This window comes from Corapipo altera, unplaced genomic scaffold (genome assembly GCF_003945725.1).
Source record: "Corapipo altera isolate COAL_440 unplaced genomic scaffold, ASM394572v1 104, whole genome shotgun sequence".
In the NCBI taxonomy this organism is placed as follows: Eukaryota; Metazoa; Chordata; class Aves; order Passeriformes; family Pipridae; genus Corapipo; species Corapipo altera.
This window is the reverse complement of record NW_020884920.1, coordinates 2362911-2389500: the sequence shown is the minus strand read 5'-3', so window position 1 is coordinate 2389500 and position 26590 is coordinate 2362911. Positions and strand designations below refer to the sequence as shown.

At 52.6% G+C, this 26590-nt stretch overlaps 1 protein-coding gene across 5 annotated transcripts in view; it reads right to left on the bottom strand.

Moving 5' to 3' along the window:
• The window catches only part of ELFN1 (extracellular leucine rich repeat and fibronectin type III domain containing 1), a 105323-nt gene extending 85170 nt beyond the window's left edge, over positions 1 to 20153 (bottom strand). For 2 of the 5 annotated variants that reach the window (XM_027656694.1, XM_027656689.1), the window contains exon 1: positions 20065 to 20153. The gene's annotated coding sequence lies outside the window, so the exon portion shown is untranslated. Of the gene's footprint in view, positions 1 to 14775; positions 14795 to 16850; positions 17102 to 17468; positions 17535 to 20064 lie in introns of those variants that run through there. The other 3 variants (XM_027656691.1, XM_027656690.1, XM_027656692.1) reach the window with 3 other exon arrangements.
• Positions 20154 to 26590: the final 6437 nt, after the last annotated feature.

Genomic DNA, 26590 nt, shown 5'->3' with positions numbered 1-26590 from the left:
CAAAAGAGCAAATTCCAGCTCAGAGCATCCTTAAACGAGGCTGCTGCGATCCACAGCCCAGCTCTGCAGCTCAGGACCCACGGGCATTTTCTGCAAGTAGTGAGGAACCTCAAAGGTCTTCTAATGTGATCAACCACAAAAAGCCAGAAATGGCAGAAAAAGAACTCTCTGTCACCCTTGTCTTTGAAAATAAGGACTCTCACCAACCTCCCAGCTCTGCAACACCGAGCTGTCTTCTCTTGTTCCAGTCTGCACCCCTATCATCACAGCAAGAGCAGGTTTGCACAGCGACCTGTGTTGCAGCAGTCATGAGATGGTGATAACCCATTTGACTCCAAGAGAAAGTCTGCATTTCCAAATCTGTTCCTTGCTCTCTTCCTCCTTTGGAAAACGCAGCTCCTTACAGTCTCACAGGAGCATGAGCTGAACAAAAGTCACAATGGGCCCATCGCAAATGAGTCCTCATGGGACAGGACTGTCCATGTGACCAGGTAACACTCAGCTCGCCTCCCAGAAGCAGCATCTGCTCCCATCACAAGTGCTCCATCAGCACCAAGAGCAGGGCTGTTTCTGCCCTGAATCCTCCAGCTCTTCAGCAGGACAAGCAGAGTGGGGAGCCACTGGCTCCAGCGGAGACTCACGTGTCAGAAGGGCACGTGTGCAGGCACAAAGCATCCCTCGCACACCAGCAGCTTTCCCTCTGGCTCGGCACATCAGCACTGGTGGTGAATCACATTTCCTTTGTATTTCACTTGGAGGAACAGGGAGAAAGAGGTATTTTACAGAAGAGAGTCACAAAGAGGCCCACCTTGGAAAATAGGCTATTTTTGGTACTATAATCCCTTTCCTATGGAAAAGAGGGAGGCTCAAGAGACTGATGGAGCTGCTGAAAGCCACAGAAGAATCTGACAGCAGAGCCTGGAGCATAATACAGGTATCAGGGACCAGCAACCAGGGCCAAGATTCATGTGTAAAGACTGTACCAGCCTCAGGACTGAAATCTGTGCTTTACCACCCGCCTGCCCACCAATCCTGCTGTAAGCCATGCCAATACGGGATGCTGCAGAGCAAGAAGGTGACAAGGGACACTGTTTGCTTCCACAGATCCTTCCTGAGCATGCAAAGACCTGGCTTTTCATCTAAGTGCTAATTCTCACCCTTTTTCATCCCATTTTCTTGCAGCTTTTCTACAAATCCAGAATACATTTGAGTGATCAGCACAATGTTTAGTGAGAAAATCGTATGCTACATTTCCGCTTGGCATGATTTGGAAATGGTTAAGCTGTTAAGCCCTGAAAGGGAAGTTTTAAGAATACCGTGAATAAAAGAAGCCAAAAACAAAAATAAACCAGCAGCAGCAAAATTAGAGCATGACATAAAGGAACCGTTTGGATGGATCCTTTTTTCCAGAGAAACAGCTCATGCTGGCTGCTGCTTTCCGATGTCAGGATCTCGGCAGTTGTGTAGCATTGGGACTTTCATTACAACAGCAGAGAAATAAACTGAAAATCAACGCTAGCACACAGGAGAGGGAGGAAGTTTTCCTAAGGCGGGATCAAACCTCTTACAAGCTTCTCTAAACTGCTGCCTCTGAGGCCTGCTTTGCCCATCTCACTCTGCCCGAGCAAGGGAGATGCTATCAGAGCAGGAAGGGGTTGCTTGACACATCCTTGAGTGTTTGTGCAAGGAGAGGCAATGGTCCAGGATAGGGTACTCTGGGAGATACCCTAGAAATGCTTGTATATCCACATTATCCAGATAAACTCTTCCAAAGAGAAGCAAATCCTGCCCCAGTCTGTGGCACCTTCATGCAACCCAACCCCCATGGTACTGGTCCCTCTAAGGACAGTCAGGTTCTGCCTAGAGCATCCAGAGGACAGAGGGGACTCCCCACCTTCACCCAGCCAACTTGAGTCACACAACACAGTGACAGCTGTGTGGCCCCTCTGTCCCCTGTGTCACTCAGAGGTCCCTCCTGAATTATGCATTACTTTGCTGCTGTGCACACTGACTCAGTGACTTACTTACACAGCCAGCTACTGGGCTGAAGGACACAGTTCCAATCACAATCATTTTACACTGATTTTTGTCATAAAATGTGATACAATGCTGGATCAAAAGACCTCCCAGAATCCATATATATGACAATGTCCCACTCCAGCAGTGACACAAAGCATTAAGGTAATGACAGTGCCAGTAGCCTTCATACCTGCTGCTTTTAGGTCCACCCAAACCAGTGCAGCTGAGAGGAACAAGGGCTCTTTTTCTCCCTCTCCAGCCTCCTCTGAGTCGCTGTGAAGCTTTTGCTATTCAAAAAGTTCTTGCAAGAGAGCTCTCTCACCTGAGAGGGTCTGGATCAGAGACCAGGTTAGGTCACTGACAAAGGTAATGGGGGGAGAAACCTCGTTCCCCAGCACTTCACATCTGTGCACATCTCTGCAGAGGTCAAGCATGCTCTGAATAGGGCATCTCCTGTCCAGCACTGACCCAGCTTCAGCTGGGCATGATAAAGAAAATGAACAAACAGCCAGACATCCCCTGCAACTTCTCCAGCTCAGATTCTCCTCTGCCTTTCTGAAGTGCCACAGGACCTTGTGCTGGGTCCACAGTCACAGGATGAAACCTGTGACCCCCAAATCCCTCTGCTCCCCCAGGGATGCAGGGACCTGAGCAGTCAACCCACCATCTCCATCCCTCCTGGGAGGCATTCTAAGACTCGCCTTGACCAAGTCAACACCAACCTGGTTCACCACTGGCAAAAGTCCTGCCTCAAGGGAGAAACTGGGCTGCAGAGTTCCAGAAATGCCTTGTGCCAGCATTTCTGAGCCCCACCTTTGATCTTCTCTTCTGTGTTTCATCCTCCTTCACAGTCTTGACACTGCAATTCCTTGGAAAAGCTCTCTGTCTCCACAACCAGAGAATCTCATATGTGAAGTATTAACAAAACCCTGGGATTTCATTTTTATTGAAAAACCAAAGCCCCCTCTGCACACACCCCTTCCCTGATGACAAACAGCATCTCTGTAGCTGTCAGTTACCCCTGAACCACAGCATGGGCAGGAACAGGCCATGAGATGGGGTAGAGCACGTGGTGACCTGCAGAGGACTTGGGCTGAGAAACCAGCACAACAAATAATTACTTCATTGCAAGTCAAGGGGCAGCACTTCCACAAGGAGGAGAATTTTACTCTGCACTGGTGTTTATATTGCAAATGGCTTCCACGGTGCTGTTTCAAGGAGCCCTTGCTCCTCATTGGCATTCAGACATCCCCACCCTCCATCAAGGAGACAGGCCTGGCAGCCTCATCCCAGGGCACTACTTTCAGGTAGGGGGAATAATTCCTTTGGATAAGGTGAGTAAAATCACAGTGCTGCTCATGCTCAGGGATGCACCCAGACACAGACCACTAGTGTGTGCGAGCTCAGAGTTCCCTTTTTCTATCAACCTTCCTCCTATTTCCAAGAGACCTAGTGGGATTCATGGGAGCTGGATCTTTAGCTGTCACACAGAATAATACCTGAACAAGCACATACCTCCTTCTTCCCTCATCTGAAGTGCCTTGTTATCAAGTGCTAAGTGTCTTTAAAGAAATTACTGTGCAAGTGTTCCTGCTGCAGCAGCACAAAATAAATGAGCACAGGGCTCATCTGTGGGCTCCACTGTGGGTCAGCAGCATGATGAGGAAAAGGCTTGTTTGGCTTGCTGGTGTTTGGCATTTGCAGCAGCATGCCTAGAGCATAGGACAGCCCCAGAAAAAAAAGCATCTGAGTTAACTTTCATGCCACACACCTTCCTGGATGCCCTACCCATCACAGACCAGGTGTAAAATCCTCCTACCAGCCCTCTTGCCATCCCAGCATGGCAGGGCAAGGTGGCAGCACCCAGCTCTGTCCCCAAGGTGGGGAAGGCTCCTATGACACTGCACAAGCCACCGTAGCCCAAAGCAACCCTTTGGCTCCTCTCAAACACATCAAGTATTCAGTCCTCAGCTACAGAGCTGGGAAACACCAGGAGAGCCTGGAAGACAAGCAGTTGTGTTATCAGGCGTTCATCATCAGGAATGAGAGCACACAACTCAACACAAGTGTCCTCCACAGGCTTCAAGGGCACACACACATTGAAATTCCCAGCAGATTCAGGGCTCTTGTTTGCACTTCCATCACAGCCACGGCCAGAAAGCTCTGAAGGCTTTCCAGGCACACCCAGGAGTTCCACTAAGACTGGTAGCCTTGGTTTTCACCTCTGCAGTGCTTTGTGGATGCTCCCGGGAGAGTGATGGATGGATTTTAGCTATTTATGAATTAGAAGAGTAGTTTACATATTTTAAGTGAGAAGATAGAGGAGATTTTGCTCAGAACAAGGGCTTTTTTTTTTCTTCTATTTTTTTTTCTAAGTTGTTCTCCTAATCATCAGTACTTGCCACGATGAACAACTAGACAATTCAGTCATGTTACCTTGGCTGTATCATGGCAGGCAGCTAATCCTGTTGGTCATAAATCACGTCCCTTTCAATCTCCATTATATAAGAAGAGCAAATTTGTTATGATGCATGTGTCATTACACACCAGTGCCTTTCCATTATCATATAACTGGATACCCCCAAGGCTCATAATTTGCAGTATAATAGTAATTTTTAAAGAACCATTGGTAATCAATAGCTCTCAGCATCCCTGTCAGGATCATTTGCAAAACAAATAACAACACTGATCTCAACCAACTTTACAGGAGGGATATTTAATCCCCATGAACTGCATTATACGATGGATAAGCGAGGAATCCTACACTATGTATCATGTATTTTCCTTGGATTAAATATCACTTCAATCAATGTTGCTACCAGCTGTACAATGCTGTCTGTGTTTTCACTAAGTAATTCTGAAGTATTGTCTTACAAATTGACATTAGCTACATGCAGGGCACCAAAACCACATGGCAGCTTTGTGGGGTGTGAGGAGGGGGCAAGGCCGAGGGCAGAGCTGATGTGATGCTCACAGGGAGCACCCGGCAGCAGGCAAGGCTGGGGGCACAGAAGGCTGCTGGGGACCCCAAAAACAGGGCATTGCTGTGCTGAGGGGTCACAGCAGATGTTTAGCATGGCCATGACCATTGCCCACGGCTGGGTGAGCACAGATGGTTCTCAGCCCTGTGCTTGCAGGGGTGATGCTCCTTCCCAGCGTGGGTTTGCTCTGCAGAGCTCTCCAAGGCACAGATCTGCCCTCGATACCAGAATACCCAGCACAGCCTCCACACCAAAATCAAATCACTGGCAGAAGGAGGTGCTGTTCTCAGTCCCTTGTCACTACAGAGCTGGGGTTTAACCAAGTTACTACCTGTGACTGTACAAAAGCACTAGGTAGTATCATCTAATAAGACGTTCAGCCATCTGCCTAATTAGCTGACAGACCTTCAGGACAACAAACAGAGGCTCGATTTTACTTATTGCTTTTCCTTTAGCGTGTACTGACAGAGGCCGTGTCCTGTGTCCTGGCCATCCCTGCCCTGGCTGAGGTCAGTCTGTCTCAAGCCCATCCCCATTCCAGGCCCTGACAACCTTTAATGCAGCTTTTACATATAAAAATGGAGACAGAAGCAGCTGACCCGGCAGGACCCTGAGCTACCAGGACAGGGAGAGGCACTCACAGAGACAGCACTGGTCCCAGGGGATGCACTACAGCCCTGAGACAACCCAGCAGATCCAGCCCATGGTTGCCTAATGAACATCTCCCAAGTCAGATTAAAGCCACTGTGACTGTGCTTCAGCAGCCTCGCCATTCACTGGCCCGAGTTACCTGTTGCAAGGCCAAGAGCTGGCCAGCACCTGCACCTTCCCTTACAGATGGCTTTCCGAGGCATTAAATCCACATTTAAATTTTCTACTCAGTTCTGCCTTTTTGGAGCTCTCCAGAAGAGCCGTATCTCACTCCTTGCAGCTGGAGACACCTTTAGCAAAATCTTCAGCTCCCACTGATGTGGAAAAATTCATGCATTTCCCTCCTCGTGTAAGCACGGGCCTGGCATTCACGGCACTTCCCAGAGATAAGCCCCAAATCACTCATCACTAGAAACCCCAGGCTTTGGTAAGGATGGACAGAATTAGGATAAAAAAACTCCACCCTTGGACCCTAACTAAACACTTCAGCTGCTGGAGATTATGGAATCCTATTTAGCAACACCAGAGAGCATTTTCCGCAGAGGAAACCTCATCAACCTGACTATAAGAAGCCAGTAAAATTAAAAATTTTAGGAGGAAGAAGAAACCCAGAATCTTGCTTGGTTTGGTACGTTTTTAGAGACAAATGCGGTTTAGAAATGGGATTAAATGTGTTGTCCTGGCGCCCCTTCCTGCTCAACAGCACCTCAGCTGGGCTGCACACTCCTGTGAGCTCCTGGCTGCCCCAAGGAAAATGCCATTAAAGAAAATACAGCTATTTTTAAAGCTAGAAGGACAAATTCTCCTCCCAGTTACACCAGTGACCTCGTGACTCTCCACAAGGTTGGGCAGGCACAGCTCTGATTTGGGGCTATTTTGAGCATCCTCCAGGCACCCAGCAGGCAGAAAGCACTGAGGAGCAGGATGAGGCCCTCATCTCCAGATAGTCAGATCCCACCTGTTAAGACAAGGATAATTTTCACCGACTAAAGGGTAAAATACAAATTCCCTGTTTAAATAAAGCACTTTACCAGCACAGCCGCTTTCCCTCATATGCACCTGGGCCCAAGCAGGGCTGCTGCTTCTGCTGCCATCCCTGCTCATTCATCACACATGCACATGTAGTACAAACTCATTCAGGGCTCTTCTGCAGATGAAATATTTAAATGGTTTATACTTTGCTATCCCTTTTAAATAAGATAGAATCACCATAAACAGACTTGGGCTGACTTGCTCTCTCCACCACTTTTGCTTTAATATTCTCCTTTGCAATCTCATCAGGCTGCATCCAGCATGATCCGAGAGCTTCATGGGTACAGTCCAGGCTGGTAAATGGATGGAGACCCCTGGGAAAGTTCAGATGTTGTACAGGGATGAAGAAGAACCTTTCAATTTCCTGAGCAAGCATCAGGGCTACAGCATGGCTGAGGGGATACCACATGTGAAAAGGGATGAAGAGCCTGGACTTTCCCATCTGCATTTGCTGGGATGAACACAACCCGCTTTGCCATTTGTGTCACCCTTTTTTGGGAGCTGCTGCTCTTCCCCCAACACAGCTGCCACATTTTAGCTGCTTGTGACACCCGTAAAAGCAAGATCCTGGGCCAGCTCTGGCAGACAAGACATAGCCAACATATAATTCTCTGCCAATATGCTGAGACACCACCAAAACCTCCGAGAACATCAGGCTCAGAGGAATTTCCCAGTTCATGTGGTCTGGGGAGAATCCTACCACAACACTCTGGGGCTTTCCCCCTACTGCCATGCCCAGCTCCCAAGTGTCCCAGGAGGCTGCACACATGCACCAACTTCACTAGGGAACTCAATGGACAATGACTGAGTGAAACAATCAGGGATTCTACCCAAATTCAGCCCTGTGTTCTCACGCTGGAGACCAGGACACCCAATGCTGCTGGCCCTGGTGCAAGGGGAGAGGGGACACACCCATGGGCAGGGAGGGAAGATCTCTCCCTTGGACTGCAGAAGCCTTAAGACAGAAAACGCTTACAGCTGTGTACGCATCCATATGCATAAGAGAACAGGCCCTGATCCAGCACACGCTTGCGTCAATCTGCCGTCACCGAGATTTAGGAGAACATTTAAAATTAAACAAAAATTTCCTTGCGCTGCAAAACTAAGGACAAAGAAAGGAAATAAGTCTTGTGGTTAGTGCAGAAGCAGGTGTTGAAGGACCTGGTCCCATCAAGGTTCTGGTAGCAACACCTCAGATAACCCTGGGCATGTCACTTCACCTCCAGGTTTACCCACTGAGAGCGTCTGCCAGGTCTCCAGGCATGATCCCGCCATCAGATATAAGGGGCTCTCAGATGGTCACAGAAAACCTGACCAGCTTTGAAGGTTATTTCCCATCTGGTCCTTGTGGCTGGCTCTTTTCACATAGTTTGCAGAAGGACAGGTTACCTTTAACTCAGCAGCTCCAAGGACCCCAAAAGCCCTGGCTTTGAGGAGCTGGTTACAGTCTAAAGCACAGAAGAAAGTCAACATTTGCAACAACACTTCAGATTTTACCTGCTGAAAATAAAGACAACAGCATTTCAAAATAAATGGGGAGAAAAGCAAGATCAATAAGTGACATACACTTAATTCCCAAGACAGCCTCATTAAAATGAATGTATTACTCTGTTCACCACCACATGTAAGAGCTCCAGTGCAAAAGAGAATGTGTTGGCTATGCAATACGATGCTATTTTATGGCTGTTTTTTTAAGATATGAACTGGAATGAACAAAAAAAATGTAACATGAATTAGTAATGCTTCACTGAGAGAGAGGGGGAAAAGCCACGCAGAAAATTTGGGGCTTTTTCTTAAAGCCAGTGTGGAATTAGAGAACCTACAATCTAGTTCAAAACTGGAAAGGACTTTAATACAGATGACTTTTCTGCAAATCTGTTACGGAATCATAGAATCATTTACATTGGAAAATACCTCCAAGATCATCAAGTCCATTCATGAAGCTCAAGATTAACAAACTGACCCACCCAGTAAACAATGAGACAAATATCTCTGAACTTTGATGAGGTCGTGATGTTCACTTTGGTTGTAAAGCATTATGGCTGGACTTTATGCCCTTAAGGGTCTTTTCCAACCTAAATGACTGGGTGGTTTCTTATGGAGCTTTAAGAACTGCATCCCACGGATTTATTTCCCCTTTTTTCTTTACACAGGAAGCAGTTACACAAACTCCACAGTTACACAAACTCCACTCTGCTCCTTTGTGAATTGGGGCAGCTGCTGAAACATGTTGATTTATCAAAGTTTTCCTCTTACTCCTCTGTGGCAGATGTTCTCCAGAAGCAGCTGCATTATTCCTGAGCCCAGGCTTCAGCGTTGCCCCGGACAAGGTGAAAAGGAGCCAGGCCAGGTGGGCAACACCAGAGAGGCTCCGTGTGGTGTCCATCCCCACGCAGCCTGTGTGCACCCTGCAGTTCCAGCCCCACCTGCCTGCTCAGGCACAGCTCCATCCCATTCCCACCTCAGTGTCCTGCTCTGCTGCACAGTTTGCATAGCACAGCCTGTTCTTAGCACAGGCCAGGTCCCCATAGCCCCTATGGACAAAGGCTCAAACCCAGACAGCAGATAAGTTCAATGGTGCCATAAAACACAAGAGATAGACTTGAACTCTCAGATTTTAAACACAAGGTGATTTCTCCAGCAGCTCTCCATTCCCTTGGGCCACACGCCAGACCTTGCAATTCACTACTCAGCACACCTTCCCCAGGAGAAGGTGGCTGAAGTGACATTACTGCAGTGCCTCTCTCCATCCCAAAGAGTCAATCAGCTCAGTGACACCAGCAGTCCCATCCCTCGTGCTGCTGACCTTGATGGATGCCCTGTCTGTCACACTCTTGATGTTGTTTGCCCATAGCCTTTGCCCCTGCTGTACCCTGAGCAGGGGCAGAACCAGCACGAGGGTTAAGAGGTTTGCTTTCAAGCCATGTCCTTTGGCAGGAGTAAAGCAGAAGTAGGTATTTTTATACCACAAATCAGATGTTCAATACCTTTTTTTAATCATTGCCCTTTTTAGCATTGCTTTAACAAATTTACTTTTTTTTTTTCCTTCTTTTTATCCCGCAATGAAAGCTCAGAAGGGTGAGTGGGAAATGCCCTTTTAGTGCTGCTCCACATACCTCTGCTTTTACTCAAGCAGGGCCAGGGACAAACTTCTCAACACAGAGATGAAAATAAACTACTTCAACTCCTCAATTGTCCCAGGTTTTTAACTCATAACAAGATTGACCAGCCGCCCAGCTGGAGAGGGAAGGGTTAATCACAAGACAATTCCTTGGGCCACACAATTACCATCTCCTGCTGGAACACCTTAGTGAACCACCAGCATTAATGGAACCAGCACTGAGCTGAAGTCAGGACATTTATCCTCTGACAATACTCTATTGCAACAACTTTATTTTGATGATAAGGGATGATTAATGCTTACAGCTACTGTCACTTCCTTTGATAGATTTTGGGGCTGTGGAGTGACATTTGCTCAATGCACTGTTCCTGAAAAGCTGCACTCATCGTAGCGTGGAGGAGAGAGATGCTCCACGCATCCAGCCATCAGTAACCTGACTCTGCCAGCTGCAGGTGGCCAAGAGAGATACTGTGAGGAATGGGGAGATGCTTATGGAAAGCCTTGACTGGAAAAAGGCTGCAGGGTGAGAGGAAGGTTTGTTAAACAGCCAGCATTGTAAGAAATGACAAGAGCTTGTCTTTTCCAGCGTAAAGAGAAGAGACTATTGGTTACGAACACCACAGCCAAGAGCCACAGCAGACTGTGATGTTTTGCCACAAACGTGCTGGAAGATTAGATCCTGAGCTGAGACTCTCCAGGGCTGAGCTGCAGCCATATCGAGCTCTCACAACTGCTCTTGAAGTCAAAACACATCCAAAAATCAGATTGTCTGTGTCTTGTATTACTGATTGATCAAATGCCTTAACTGTAGCCTTCACTAAACGCAAAAACAACCACCCAACTTGGAAACCTTAATCTTAACCTCTGTGCCTCCGAGTTCTCCCCACCTGTAAGAGGAGGAAAAGAATTATTTCCCTCACCCAGCTGCTGCAAGGTTCTCCTAATCAATCAGCTCATTAATTCATGCAAAGCATTAGACAGGCAGCAGATGGATGGCTTTACACAATAGTATTTTCTACAGTGAAATATTTCTACTTAATTCTCTCCCAGCACCTGCCTACCCACTCCCATCTCACCAGCTCACACAGGGACACTCTCGAGGTCCAGAGCAGCAAGGTCTCCTCCACACCCAGACAGCACCCGGTGCCACATGGGATTCCCTGGCTGGAGACACCCTTTCCACCGGGATTCTTACAGAACTTGATTTTCCTCATATTTAAAAGCTGTCTCAGGAGCGTAATGATTTCAAATTCACTCCCCGCTGCAGTCAATCAATGGAGCGGCGGCGGCTGCCGGTGCCTCGCGAGCAGGCGGTGATGAATGGGGCTTTCGAGGCTGCACCGCTCGCCTCCGAGCGAGAGGAGAGCGTGGGCAGAGGGTGGGGAAGGGAAGCCAAAGCCAGAAACAAAAATTAAAAGGAAGAAACGGGGCGGTGGGTAGAAAAGCCCAAACTGCTCTCTGCAAAGTTGGGACAAGTGTTGATCCACTCCTGGAAGGCACAGCTGGGAGGGAGCAGCCTTGGCTTGCATTAGTCTTCCTGATCTGTTATCATCCTGTAACTTGAATAAACCAGCTAAAACATCTGTTACAGGTAAGTGCTAACCACAAACTTGGTTTGTGCCAAGGACCAGAGCCCTGGCCACCAGCATCTATACCCTGCACTCGTGTCCCTGACCCAGCTCTGCTTTCCAGGGGGAGCCGAAGAACAAACGTCCAGGAGCAGCTTTCAGGAGCACATCTTCCCTCTGGACAAAGCAATAAAGGGCACAGCACCTAAGGTGTTATTATTGCTCAGCATTTCCCATGGAGTGACACACAGCACCCTGCGCTTCCCCATCTCTATGCAGGTCCCAGTGCCAGCAGCAGGGAGGAGCAGCCCTGTGTGTTGCTGTCACCCCAGAGGGACAGGGAGCACTCATCCCTGCAAGTATCATGAGTTTCCACAGAGGGGAAAAAAAAAAATAAAATGCTCAAAAATATCCCCCCTGTTTGGGGGAGCCCAAAAGGCCTAATCCTGCCCCAGCGTGCTGCTGCTCTACCAAGAACAGATGCTGCTCAGCATTTGAGAGAAGCTGCTTCACATTTGGGCTCTTTTTCTCCCTCTTCTTCCAATTACAGGGTCCAGTCAGGGCTGTGAGCCCTGTCAGCACAAAACCAAACAAAAAATCCTAAAATGGAAAACTGGCATTCCCAGAGAAGCTGCAGGTTGTGGCACGAGCATCACAGCTGAATGTTACGAGTCTCGCAAAGCAGAGAGGGGAAAGAGTCAAAAAATGAAACCCACCACACCAGCAAAGTAAAAATATGAGGCAGTAAATTAATGATGTTGCTCCAATTTGAGCAAACACTAATTAAGAATGTGTAATTGAATTAATGCATTATTTAGAAATCCCGGCAAATCCTGAGTGGGGCTATAAATACGTTATAGGGTTCCTTTGACATCACGTCTCTCTCATACCTCAGTACCCACAGTTTATTTTACTGTCACCAGAATCTCCAGATTTATTCACATCCTTGTCACTGACCACTGCTTTGTATTTATCCTGTATATTGATATCCTCTCCCCTCAATTCCACACAGCCAAGTGCTCCATATGGGGCGGTGATGGCCATTTGATAAGACATAAATAAGTATAATGAATTAGCTCAGCTTTTCAACTGCTTCTCTTCCTAATGCCTCATAGCCACGTATCTAATTTGTTTAGAGCCTAGAAAAACACCAAATACCTCATTGGAAAATAAATCCATCTCCTAGAAATACATTTTTCAGATGTCGGTTTGCTCCACATTACACTGGCAAAGTCCCTGCAGGATCTATTCTGGCCCAGAATAGGTTGAGAAACCAGTTTCATCACATCATGAAAACAGAGGAAAACAGTATCTCAGGAAAAAGGGGCAAAAATGTCAGCCCCTCAAAGGTGTCACACCAGATGTTTGTGCCTGTGAAAGGTCCTGAGATAATGCATTTGCAGCTGGGACTATTTAGGAGTGCTATGGGTATTTAGCAAAAGGCTTTATATGCATTATTCTTCCCTCCTTCTGAGCCCTTCACAGCGAGGGTTAGGGTTCTTACTACCATCTCTAGGAAGAGAAAAAAATACACCCAAAGGAAAGAAAGAAATCCAGTGAAATTGTTTAAAACTGCTGAAAACACTTGTCAGGAGAGCAGCACGAGAAAGTAACGCAGGCAAATCCAAGTTCACATGCATACATATAGCTCTAGGAAAGGGAAAAAAGGAGCAGCACTAAAGTGCCTTGTACTTAGATATGAGCATACACTGTAGCAAAATCTGCATGCTGTTTATAAAACATATTGGAAGACTTTTCCCTAAAAGATGCCATAGAGAGTATAAAATTTTATTATCTCTGCCTGTCCATTTTACAAAGATATACACAAACAAGTAGCCAAATCTGCCTGCAGTTTAACTCCATTAAATCCAATGAATGAGTTTGGCCCACAAGAAACTCTGCACTTACTGTAATAAAGCTAAAAGCTGATAGCAGCTGATACAGTAAAACACATACATTTCCATACACTTATTCCTGCAGATTTAAAAATACAAATGAGCTTCAGAGATTGCTCTTGTCCAGCTCATAAAGAAACACTGAAATAGGAAAGGAGAAGAAACAGATCTTGGAGATTTTCCCACTGGTTCCCTTTAAGCATGAAGGAGAGAAGGGTGGGGGAAGCCAGCAGAGTTGTGGTCATTTGGCTTTTCTGAGAGCCCTGAACACATACAATGTGTGTGTTTGAACAAATGCCTCATGGTTTGCTCCCCAGGTTGGGCAGGACCCCCCACCCAGCAGGAACAGGGATCACGGGTCTGGGCCCCCACTTCTGCCTCACCAGTCCCCAGGCAGGACAAGGAGCTCAGGCTCCCAGGCAGCGATGTGGGATGCTCTGCTCCCTGAGGCAGCTGGCCACAATTCCATTTGCAGAGGGCTCTCTTCATGAGCAGTGGTTCTCTGGCCATTGGGTCATCTTGACTCTCACACTGCACAGGGGTCTGTGCCAGGTGGTACAGAGGCTGAGCCCAGGTGACAGATTTAAACCTTCCCTGATATATAGGGCTGGGGTTTTTTGTTTGCTGAGGCATTTTTTTAAACATACACAGCTTTCTCTCGGGGTAGTGCCATAACCACATCAACTCCCATCTCCACCTCCCCAGCTTCCAACCATATCCCTCCAGCTCCCTTACCCAGGCTGATACACCCCTTGCAGTGCCACTCTCCCCAAACTCTCCTGTTCCAGCTCCTCAGGGTTGTGCATGGAGGCTCCAGGTCCCCCTCACCTGGAGCTACCTCTCACAGCTCCTTGCTTTGATATTTTTTATTATTTGTTTCTGTTACAGGGATGTGTCAGGGACCTGGATGACCCTTGTGATAGATACACACGCTCACCACTCCAGCAGCCAAACTATACCACAGATATCATTTCACTCTCTTCCTCCTCTTTCTCCACACTGAGCCCCCATCACCGCTCTGCTGGGGGTTTAGGGGACACGGGACCAAGGCTTAGGGTCTCCAGCCCCTTCACCCCCAGGTCCTCACAGCCCTACTGCTTTCACAGCTCTGCCTCCTTCCTCACTTGCAGTTTGGGCCATGCCTGGCTCCACAGCCATCCCACCGAGCCCCACACAGCCCTTCTCCTCTCCATTAGCCTCCTCTGGGCCATTTGCTGCTGACCATCACACATCCATCTCCCCACACCCAGACACTCAATCCTGGTGCTGTCCTGCCATCAGGCTCACTTAAACCCTTCCCAAGCCCTGAGTTTGCAACACCAAGAAAATCCAGCGGCTGTCCCAGATCATGCCAAACACCGCCCGAGGCTGTGCTCCCTGCTCATACCCCCCCATACAACCCCTGCAGTAGTTTCCCCTCTCCTCCACCCTTCACCTCACAGCCTTGCTGGTGACTCCACCAGCTGCCTCCCCACAGCCCCAGCACAGCTCAGAATAGCACAGCCTACCTGAAGGAAGCCCCCAGCCTCACATCCTCTCCTCCTGAAGCTCCTCACTGCCCTGCAGCAGCTCCTTCTCAAGCCCCTCTTCTCCATGTGGCTTCCCAGTGCCCTTTGGTGAGAACTATGTAATCCCAGGCTTTTGCTACACCTGGAGCTAACACCAATTCACAGCCAAGTGCCTGCCGCTGGGACGCTGCGGGCGATGCTGCGCTGCTGTGGCTTTTCTCAGCATGAAATCCTGGCCCTGGAGCAGCCGGCAGGGAAACTCCACCCGGACCAGCTTGGCTGGGATGTGCCTGGCTGCTGTTTCCCTTGTCCCCCTGGAACACAGGGCTTCACGGATAAAACCCTCACTTGTCCCCAGCACATGCGTGGGGAAGCAACTATAGGAAAAAAATGCCCAAGGATGGGGCTGAGACTTGACAAACAGAGGGGACAGCTCTGGGCTCTCTAGAGCATGGACCTCTCCGTGTCTTGTCCCCACGGCAGTTTCTCCAACCTCAGAGTTACATCCACAGTGACTCGTAAACCTCCGAAGCACTGACCATGTCCTTCTGTTTGCATGCATTGTGCACTCCTATATTTAGCATATGATGGGAGAACAAAATAAATAATCCACAGCTCGCAGTAACAAACCTGGCGCCTAGAACAAGCCAAAAGCCTGACCTTTCATAGTTAGGCATCCTGATGAGAGGTTAGATCTTGTGTTTTCTGATCATCAAACAGGAAAGCATTAGCCAGACAGAGAGAACAAGCTCTTATCTAGACCTGATTTCTCTCCCCTCCAGGGGATCCTGTAGGATATTTCAGTTCTCTCTTGCTCGCTGTATGACTCTTCCCTCCCCCAGTTGCTTGAAATCAGCCAAATTCACAATCTAATCTGGCCCGGAGTCAAAGGGGAGAAAAATCAAGTCCTAATGCAGTGACTACTTTGAATGGGGAATTGAAGCCAATCAGAAAGGCATTATTGATCCCTGCTCGGAGCACCTCGGTCAGGGAGGGGAAAGCTGCGGGCAGCCGCAGAGCTGCCCACCGCAGCCAGCCTGGGCTGCCCTGCCAGGCCTGCAGCGTTCCCAGCAGAGTTCCCAGCAGCCGCCTGGGCTGGGAGCCGGCTCCTCCGGGACGAGGAGAGCACCCACCACCCCTGTGCCAGCACTGGCGAGCAGTAGCCCATGGCATGCACTAGCCCCTGCCGTGGACCAGCCCACGTGTGTGCGAGAGCATGACCCGTGTGCTACCGACAGCGCTGTGTTTGTGTGCAAACACTTCCAGGGTGCATCGCTGTGGCGTGGGCCCGTCTGCGGGAGCCGGGCTGCTCCATCGGACGGGGTGTGTGCATCAAGGGCTACGCGCATTCAGGCGGCGTCAGTGTGGGCCAGTTCTGTGGGAGAGCCAAGGGCAGGCAGCAGTGCTGGGTGTGTGTGTGTGAAAGAGTGTACCTGTGCCCCCCAGAACCCGCCTGCGTGACTCCAGCACAGTCCCCGCGGTTGGCAGGGGCAGGCAATGGGTGGCTCAGCCCGGGCAGAGGGACAGGGGCAGCAGAGGATGGGGAGCAGCCAGGCAGGGCTGGGCTCAGCTCTGGGCATCCCAGGGTGCGATCCCGATGATCCGGCCCGCGTCAGCGCTGGCTACGGGCTCCTCTGCCTTATGTAACCGCGGCAGGGACGGAGCGGCAAAGGGGGACGGAGAGCAAGCGGAGAGGAGTTCCCCACTGAACCCAGCAGAAGCTGGATACCCTCGGCAGGGCAACTCTAGATGCCAGGCCGAGTTGCGTTGCCACTGGGCGGGCTGGCCCGGTTCGGGACTGCTCCGGTGCGGGGCAGGTCTGGCCGCCGGTGCCAGTCCCCGCCGGGAGCTGCCGCCGGGTTCAGCCAGTGGGGACGCGGGGTACAGGGAGAGGAAAGGAGTCCTGGGAAGTCTGGGGAATCCCACATTTTGCAAAGAGGCAGGAGGGAAATACGTCCCCTAAAAAAAAAACCAAACCTGCACGGGGTCCCGGTAGCTCCTGTCCGCCTTGGGCTGTGCCCCCCAACCTGCCATCCCGGGCACTGCGGGGCCGTGCAGCACCGGCACCCCCTTACCTGCCGGCGTCACGTCTGCTGCTGCCTGCCCTGCTCCGGCTCTTCTTCCTCCTCCTCTCCTCCTTCCTCCTCCTCCTCCTCTCTCCCTCTCCCTGCTGCTTGGGGCTCTTTATGGAGATTCATTCATTCATGCCTTCCCATCGGTCCCTCAGCCTTTCCCTGCCTCCCGGAGGCAGAGCGTGTGACGCCTCGCCCCTTTCCAGCCACTTTCTGCTGTCACAGAGCGGCGCTGCCCCAGCCCAGAGGGGCGGCCGGGCTGGGACACGCGTGGGCAGCGCCGGGCCGGGGGAGCGTCCCCCAGCGCGGGGCGAGGGGGGTGGGCGGGCGTGGGCACGGCACCGACCGGCCCTAGGGGGTACAGACCGTCTCCAGCGCCCATCATCGGGGCGTCGGGTCGCCTCCTTTCCTCTCTGCCCTCCGTTCTCCTCAAGCCCACGCCGGGCGCTGCCCAACGCCGCTGGTTCCCACCGAGCAGCGGCTGCTGCGGAGAGGGCGCGGGTGGGCCCGCACCCCCGGCCGGTCCCCGAGCAACCCTCGCCCCTCCCTTCTCTCTCTCTGCTCGCCCGCTCTATCCCATCCCAGCCCGTCCTTCCTCCCCCGCTCTCGCTGCCTCCGTACCCGCGCCAGGACCGCATCCCGCTCGGCCGAGCACTGCCCCATCCACGCCGCTGACAGAAGCGCTGACTCAAGCTCGGAGCGGAGCGGCGGAGCCCGACGCGGGGGACCAAGGCTCCGCAGCCACCAGGCATCGTTCCCCCGGCCGGTCCCATGTCCCCCCCTCCCTCCCCGCCCCGGGGAGGCTGCCCCCATGCCGGGGGCCACTCGCTCCTCCAGGTCACTGGTTAAACTTCACCCCTGCTGCAGCCTTCTCCAGGACGGGGGACCCTGCCTGCCCAGTGCTGCACTTCGGGCAGCTGAGGACACGCTCCCGACCCCCACCGACAGCACTCCGCTTCCCACTGCCCCTCGCTTCAGGGTCAAACCCAGGAGGTCTGGGGGGGCGGGGGGGTTGTGAGCCTTTCAAGGTGCCAGGCAGCACAGCGGGAGGTGCTGAGGGGGGTATTTTAGGTGCTAAACTCATGCGGATTGCCTCATATCTGCACAAGCACGAGGTTATTCTTTCCAGCTAGATAGGGCGGAAAAATCCGCTTTTTCCCTTTAAAGACATCGTCGGAAACGTGAAGAGCAGCTCCCGAGTTTGGGCGCTGCCTGAGCCTTCGGAGCAACAAACCCTTAACTTGGGGTGAAACCCTTTAAAAACCCTTCCTGGAGCGCCCCGCCCGCTCCCGCTGAGCCGCGCCGTTCCCATCGTCGGTGCCACCCCCTTTGCATCGATGCCATCAATTTCTATTAACGATCGCTTTATTCACCGCTGCAAACTTCTAAATATTTAATCCAGCGCGAAACGGCGGCGGAACGCGCGGAGCTGACGGGAGGAGGCGAGTCCCCGGCCAGGGAGGCGGGAACGGCGGCTCTGCCCCGGGGGAGCCTGGTGATGCTGGTCCCCCCCTTCCCCTCCCTCCGCGGGGCTTTCCCGGGGCTGTAAATCACGTCCTGGACGTGGGCAGCACCGCAGGTCCCCCCGGCTGCCCGGCCCGGGAAGGCAGGGATGAGCAGCGGTGAGGAGGTTTCTGCCCAGGGAGAGCTGGAGGAGGAAAGGGGGGATGAGGGGAGGCACCCCGACGGGCCGGCATCTCCGCAGCACCGGAACGCGGCTGCCCGTCGGGTCCCGCCACGCACGGAAGGAGCAACCTTGCTCCACAAGGAACGGGACGGAGGCTGGGGATCGCCGGGGGTTTGGGCTGGTTGGAAGGGTCCTGCCCAGGGAGGAAGGGCTGCCCTCCACTGCCCTGGCATCACTGGCTACCACGCACCAACCCCCCGAGGCCCCGAGCAGCCCCGGCTGAACCTCATTCAAAAAGCAACCAAGAAAATTCTTTGGCAACTCCGGCGGCGGTTCAACACCGGCTGCGCCGACGGGCGAGTGCCCCAGTCCGACGGGCGGGTGTCCCGGTGCTCCGTGCTCTGCCTGCATTCAGGAACTTTACAGCAACATCTGTCATTATAATTAAAACCGCAACACACCCTCCGGGCAGGAACACGTTCCCGCGTCGTCGTGTGTCCGTTCCCCTCATCCCCCGTCCCCCGCCTTCTCTTAAAAAAAAAAAACACCAAGCGAAAGCGGCTCAAACTCGCAGGCGGGCACCTGCCCCCGACTCCCCCGAGCCATCAGCGCGACGGCAGCCGCACCCGGCGAGGTCCCGGGGACCGGCCTCCCCCTTCCCCGGAGCACGGACACCCCCCCACACCCTCCTCCACTAATTTTCTTTAATTAAAGCTCTATGTGCGGCGCGTTTGGCGAGGACAGAAATAGCCGCTGAAGGAGCGCGTGTGGGGGGAGGCAGGTCCCAACTGCCGGCGTGGGAATGCAGAAGGGATTGGGGGGGCGAGGGCGGCAGAGTCGGGGACCGGGTGTACCACAGCCCCCAGCCCAAGACTGGGAGCCTCTGGGGTTATTTGGGGTGGTGGGTGAGAGGCCCTCCCGCCCCGAGCGCTCCGCGCGGCGATGTGGCGACCCGGGTGGAAGCCCCCTGCCCCCGGGAGGACACTGCTGCCCGCGGCACCGGCTTTTCCTCCGGAGCACCGGGGCTTCCCGCAGGCAACAGTTGCAGCGGCGGCCGCAGGGGCTTCCCGGGGATGCTCCGGCTTGGGCGCGCCCCGCAGGCGGGGGGAAGACCCCGAAGTGGGGATCCCCCATGGGCGGGGTGGGGGGGACACGGGCCGGCGGGGTTCCCGGCTCCTCGTCCCCAGCCCGGCCGTGGGGAGCTGCTCCGGGCCCGATCTCCCCCTCACCCGGGGGAGAAGGGCAGCGGGAGCTGTCCCGGGGGACCCTGGGGACCCCTCGCCCGCCGATGGGAGGGCGCCCCGCCACCCCCGCCGCCGGCCCCGCGGTCCCCTCCCGCCGGAGCCCCAAGCTGGGCTGCAGCCGCCAAAAGTTTGGCGACACGGAGCGGCCACCGCGGGCTGCGCGGGGCTCGCCGGGCACCCGGGGCTGGCTCGCCGGGCACCCGAGGCTCCCGGGCAGCGCGGGGCGCAGCGCCGGGGCGACAGTGGGCGCGGGGCCGGTGCGGAGCAGGGCGAGGGGCTCCGCCCGGGGTCGGGGACGGCGCGGGAGGACCGGGCGGGCTGCGGCGGGGGTTGCGGGCGCACCTACCTGCTCCGGCGGCGGCTCCCGGCGCTCGGCGGCGCGCCCAGCCCCGAGGCGCGGTGATGGGGGGCGGACGCACCCGCGGCTGCGGCTCCCCGCGCCCTTCCAGGCGGGCGGGCCGGGGGCAGGAGGCGGGCAGGGAAACGCAGCCGGAGCCGAGCAAATCCCAGCGCTGGAGCCCGGCCTCCGAGAAGAGAAGGGCTGCAGCTCCTCACTGCGTCAGGCGGAGAGCCCTGCCCGTGCAGGCGGCGCCGGGCAGCGCTGCCAGGCCCGGGGGGCTCCACCGGCACCGCTCGGCACGGCTCGGCTCGACGCGGTTCGGGTGGGATGGGATGGGCAGGGTGCGATTCGGCTCGGTGCGGGCCGGGCGAAGGGGTGCGGTGGGGCACTGCTCGGCTCGGCTCGACTCGGCTCGGCCTAGCACGGTCCGGTTCGGCTCGGTACGGCTTGGCACGGCCGGTTCGGCTCGGCCACGGCTCAGTTCGGCTCAGCACGGCACTGCCCGGTTCGGAGGAGCACGGCTCGCCACGGTCGGTGGGACCTGGCTGGGTCCGACCCCGCTGTCACGGCCCGGAGCGATAAGCAGCTTGGCCGGGGGAGTCGGGCTGGCACCGGAGGGGCGGCGGGGGAGGGGGCTGTGTGTGTGTGACACTGTGTGTGTGTGACACAGAGTGTGTGGCACTGTGACACTGTGTGTGTGACACTGTGTGCACGTGTGACACTGCATGACACTGTGCGGCACTGCGTGTATGCAACATTGAAACTGTACTGGTGACACTTGCATGTGTGTGACACTGTGTGACACTGTGACACCGTGTGCAGCACTGTGTGCAGCACTGTGTGTGTGACACCTTGTGAGAGTGGGGTTGTGTGTGTGCAGGGTTTGTGAGGTGTGAGTGTGCATGTTGGGGACATTTGCCTCTCTGTGTGGGTGTGCCTGTGCATGTGTGTGGTGACACTCCGAGGGAGTGCAGAGGTGAGTGTGTCAGGGTGTGTGTCTGTTTGTTGGGATGTACCTGAGCATGTGTGCGTGACAGGCGACGGGGGGAGTGCAGGGGCCAGGGTGTGTCTGTATATCTGTATTTACACACACGTGTCTATCTCTCTGGGCCCCTGTGAACATCTCTGTGTCCCCCCATGTGTGCATGACAGCCACCCCACCCCTCACACCAAATCTGAACCTCCAAGAGCCAAAATGGTGCCAGCTAGGCAGTGCCAGGGGACTCTGGGAGAGCTGTGACAGTAACAGGGCTGGACCAGGACCACCACCCATGGCTCCCAAAGGTCCCCAGACCCTGTGCTCAGGGCTTCCCAGGCATCCTCCTACCTCAGACCACCCCTTGCCTGTACCAGAGACTGCCATCCTGCCTCCTCATTTTGGGCAGGCTTTTTTATGCTGTTTTAGCAACACAACACACCTCTAATCAGGATGATTAAAGTGTGGCTGGCACTGAGCCAACCCTTGGAACAGAAGTGCTCTTCTCTCTCCCCAAGCACTGTCATTTGAGGTAAAGACTGGCCTGTGCATTTCTTGTGATGGCTCGAGGTGTCTCAAGTCATCTGCAAAACCACCTCCAAGCCTGCAAGTTCCTTTTGCAGCCCTGCAAGAAGGTGGCAGGGCAGACAGAGAAGGGTGGGTGCAGGAGAGAAATTTTACTCCTTTCAGTTTAATAGCAACAACACCAACACAGCCAAAAAACCTGAAGCGTGGAATAATAGAGCTGGGAGACAGCCTGGGAACAGGCAAGCCATGGCCCCTCTCCAAACAGCAGCTGGCAACCTGGCACTGTGCTTGGCTGCATTAGACACACAGCCCAGGGAAAGCACCCATGGAAATGCAGGCGACACCCCTGCATGATGGAGAGGATGGGCATGGAGAAGGGATCTAGCATTCCCTGTTCTATGGCCATGATCTGGTTCCCAGCCCAGTGGGGAGTCTGTGGGGCTTGATCTCTGTGCTATCTGGTTGCCCTGGGGTTCTTCCATTTCCCATCCTCATCTCCATCTGTCTCATGCCCTCAAAGCACGGAAGACCCCTTTCTCCCAGGAGCAGGGATATCCCATTCTGCCATGTCCTGTGGGATGCCCCGAAGGCAAGGAGTTCCTATTGAAATTGCTTTGGACTAATAAATCTATAGGCAATAACATGAAATAGTGGGGACCACCATGACAGTGGCTATGGGGTCAAATGTCTTCCTGAGGATGCTGGAGATAAGAGGTCCCATTCCTCCTCTGCCTTTGCTGGAGAAGGAACAGACTGGCTTCCCTAGGCAGGGAACAGACACTGCCAGGTCCCTGCTGGAGCAGGATGTTGAAGGGTTCAGTCCCCTCATCGGTGCCACACAGATCCTGGGGCAGGCAGGAGTACTGGGGGTTCATGCCAGCCCTGGAGCTGGATCTGTCCCCTGGAAGCTGGAAGAAGACTTACCCAGAAGGGACATGGACACCACTGGCACTCCGTTGCAGGTCTTTACCCGTGGAGATCAGCAGTGAGGAGAAAAAAGATTTGCCAAAGGCTACTTACAAATTTGCTGCCCGTTGGCACACAGTGCCCAGTTCCTCAGGGCTGTTTTGGGAAAGGCTTCCCCCCCAAACCTCAAGCCTCACCCACGGATCAAGGACAGGCTTTAAGCAGCATCATTCCTACCAGCTGCCAGGTCACTGTGGGGGAAGGGGGGCGGGGGGGGGAGACTTGGTGCTATCAAACAACTTTGCAAACTGAGATAAATTAATAAAAGGGGTAAGTACTTCTGAGCAAGCTGTTCCAGTTCTGGGAGGAAGTGACGCCAGTCCAGGCTCTGGCCCCTATATTTAGTAAAAATCTAAACCAGACATTGATAATATTATTAAAGACAGGAAGGAGTAAAAGAAGACGTAGCCGTGCTGGGATGACTGATCTATTTACGCGAGACGGCGGGAGGAGTGCTGTGAGAAAGGTGTCTCAGGTCAGGAGAGCCTCTGCAGGCCCTTCCCCTCCACCAGCAGAAGAAGACATCTGACACAGCAGGTTTAAGCAGCCCTAACCCAGTTTAACAAGTGGTACAGGAGGGAGAGGTGGTTAATAAAACATTGGCTGCTTCCCTCAGTGATGTGGAGGGGGTATAGGAATGAGAGCTCTCCTGCTGCCTTTTGGAGCATCACCTAGAAGGAAAATGCTGGCCAAGGGACAGAGCATTGGCTGGGCACTGGTCCATTTGCCCATGCAGAACAGGGAGGCATTGAGTTAGATTAGAAAACACAGTGTGACCTTGGGTGAGTGATGTGTCTTCTTTCTGCTCAGGGAAGGGACTTAGTTGTTCCTGTGTGGTGCCCACAGCAGCAGAGATTGACTCTGGATTCTCCTTCTGTTGCACTGACTGGGATAACCTGGTGTCCTCTGAGAGAGGAAAGCACTCACCAAAATAGGGGAGTTCAGAGGGAAAGGTGGCAATGTGACAGCCACATGACTGCCTCTTTGCAGAGCCTGGGGGAGAGTCAGAGGTTTCCACCCTGCCTGCGTGGGACCCCATGTGGGCAAGGAATGGAGGTCTGGTGTCCTTTGCTTGGTTATACTATTTCTCTCCCCCCAAAAGCAATGGCTTCAAGTGTCTTAAAAATCACAAGCACCTGAACCCTTTCAATGAGACCCATAACAGCAACAACCAACCATGCACACAGGGTGAATGTCCTACCAGCCTGGCTCCACCCAGGACTCCCACCAGGGCTCTGCCTCCAGCTCCCCTCTGTGCCGTGGGCATGTGCAAAATGCACCGTGACAGGGAGCTCTCACCAGCAAAAAGGGAGGATGATCCTTGCGGGAAGGGCATGATCTCCCCCTTCACATCCCTACAAGGCTGGCTAGTGTCCCCTTGCTTGGTGTCCCACCATGTGTCCCCATCCAGCAGGACGAGGGGATACTGCTGTGTGGTTCCCAGTGATGCACCAGAATGGCTGTGGGTGACTCGCCATCCAAGGGATAATGTTTTGCAGCCTGAGATGCTTCTTCACTGTTGTTGTCAAATCCAATCTAAAAATCATCAGACTAATTAGAAAACAAAAAATGACATTTTACGGGCTGTTAGTGCTGTAAGTGGACTAAGGCCTTATGGTATTTAAAGAATGTTTGGAAAACAACAGCGATATTTACATCTGGGAAAGTTACCAGGCAGAAGCTTCATTTCAGAACATTTTTGTTTAACATATTCAGCCTTGGTGATGACAAATATTACTGCACATCATTACCCCAATTTTTCAGGGTGTTAATACCTCATCCATTGCAAATTGTATCTGCTGTAGACTTGGCAGCTTGGATGGGTTTTTATAGGTTCCCATTTGTTCTGAGTTTCTTTCTCATTTTTGACTTTGAAACTCTGAAGAAGTCAATGAAAGTCAGTGAAAGGTGACAGGAGTGGGGACAGGGGACTCCTGACAGCCCACAGCCCAGGTGCAGGGTGGTTGTGCATCATTAACCGCTCTGCTCACCACCTGGAGCTGGTGGAAACATCCAGGACTGGTTTGGTCTTTAGTTCTACCTCTGCTTGCTGGGCTTGGCAGATAAGGGGATGTCCGTGAGGGTGCTGGAGTTGTCATGTCATTGTATTGACCACTGAAGTCTCAAAATGGGCTTCATTTGGTCCCATTCATCCTTGATGATGCTGATCACTGTCTCCCTACTGTGCTTGCATCCCTGTGGAGGGTAAGGGATCCTACATCTATGACTTTGAATTCAGTACAGCACAGGCTGGATGTCCTTTTCCAAGGCCCCAGGGGACATATCCCACTGTTGATGGTTTCTTTTGGCCCCTCTGGATACCTTGACATGCTACTGTAGTGCAGATTACATAGCACCTTCTTGGGACCTCCAAGAAAGTAAACAGAGTGAATAATTCACAATGAGATATTTCTTTAAAGATTTTTGTCTGTCTTTTTTTTTTTCCCCTCTTGTATGCACATTGTCCATGAAGAAAATTAAATTCTCCAGTGCAGTTTTTTGGTGTTATTCACAAAACTCTTTGAGGAATAACTTTTAGCTTGTGTGTGCTTTCAAACCAAAGAGTCTGCCACCAGATCTTCAAATTGCAATTTGCAAAACACACAGTTCAAACCACGCATACAGGGCAAAATCCACCCTGCTTGCTTAGCCACGTCCAAACACCAGTGGATGGAGAGGAAAGCCTTGTCTCTGCCCTCCTTGTCACTGCACAGATCCAAGCAGAGACATCATGATCCCCATATTTACAAGTGGTCACTGATGTGGGGGCCTCATTTCAGACACCATTTCAGACACCAAAGCTGTGCTGTGGGTACCTGAGGTTTAGTCTCCTTTGGGGTGGTGACAGAGGCAAGTCAGTCTGGATCTAAAGGTCTTCAGAGCAAAACTTTTCCTTTGCTGCTGTGCCTTCAATTCTCCTACACCCCTGATGTCCTAGAGGATATCTCCAGTGACCCTTTGCTTGGCGAGTCTCACCTTGTCACTCATGAGGGACATCATCTGTCCCTCAAAAGGCAGAGCTAGTCCAAGGCTTGTCGGTGGCACTGGCCAAAACAAGTGACGCTATTCCAGGGCTGTCATTGAAATGAAGCTATTCTGCTTTGCCAAAGCCATCCCTGAAGCTGATCCCAGCAAGAAAGGTTGACAGAGAGCACATGCCTGCCTTGGAGACATGTAGATGCAGCATGACTTACTTTTTATTTACAGAGCATCAGATTGCACATTCCCTAAGAGCTCTGATTCATCCCTCTCAAACCCTAGAACAAATATTCTGAAATCAGTCTACGGCATGGGGACAGGCTTTGTTCAGTGCTTTGAAAGAGAGCAGGTAAAGTCATTACCCTCACTTTGCATAGCAAAAAATGATATGCATAAAGCTGCATAGAACAACCCTGCAAAGCTCAAAGGAAACAAATGGGCGACTTGCACCATGAATTTCAATGGGACTTTGTGCCGCCAGGATAATAGCCAGCGAGACAGTGAAATATTGCATGGAGAGACATCGGGCAGTAAAAGCATGTTCAACTTGCTAATGTTGTGGAATATCCCACAATATCACATGGGGGAAGATTGCAGAGCAATTGGATGGGGACGGGTGGATCAGCCTGAGAGATAATGGAGCACACACGGGCACAGGACAGGAATCATTTGGGATGGTGACTGCAGGGGTCTTTATAACACAGGGAATTACCCTGTGGCTTCTCTCTGGAGCTGCCCCCCTGGCTTGAAGGACTATTTATCCAGTTGTCTTGGAAGCAGCACCTGGTTTACAGGAAGGTCTCCAGCCAATTTTTCACATGGGTTAGCTACAGTGCTTGGAGCACCCGACCTAGGACGGAGATCTGTAGCCAAGTTTCTTATTACTATTCCCAGAAATTGCCTTCACACTGATCCCTGGCTGCTGAACACAGCCCACCTCAGGTTCCCACTGTTCTGTGATTCCAAGCAGGAGAGACAAGGCAGTTTTCAGGAAAAGGGGCTGGCACCAGACAGATCCCGGCCAGGGCTGCAGCTTCCACGGCACCATCCCAGCTCTACGGGGACAGTGTCCCAAAGTGTCTC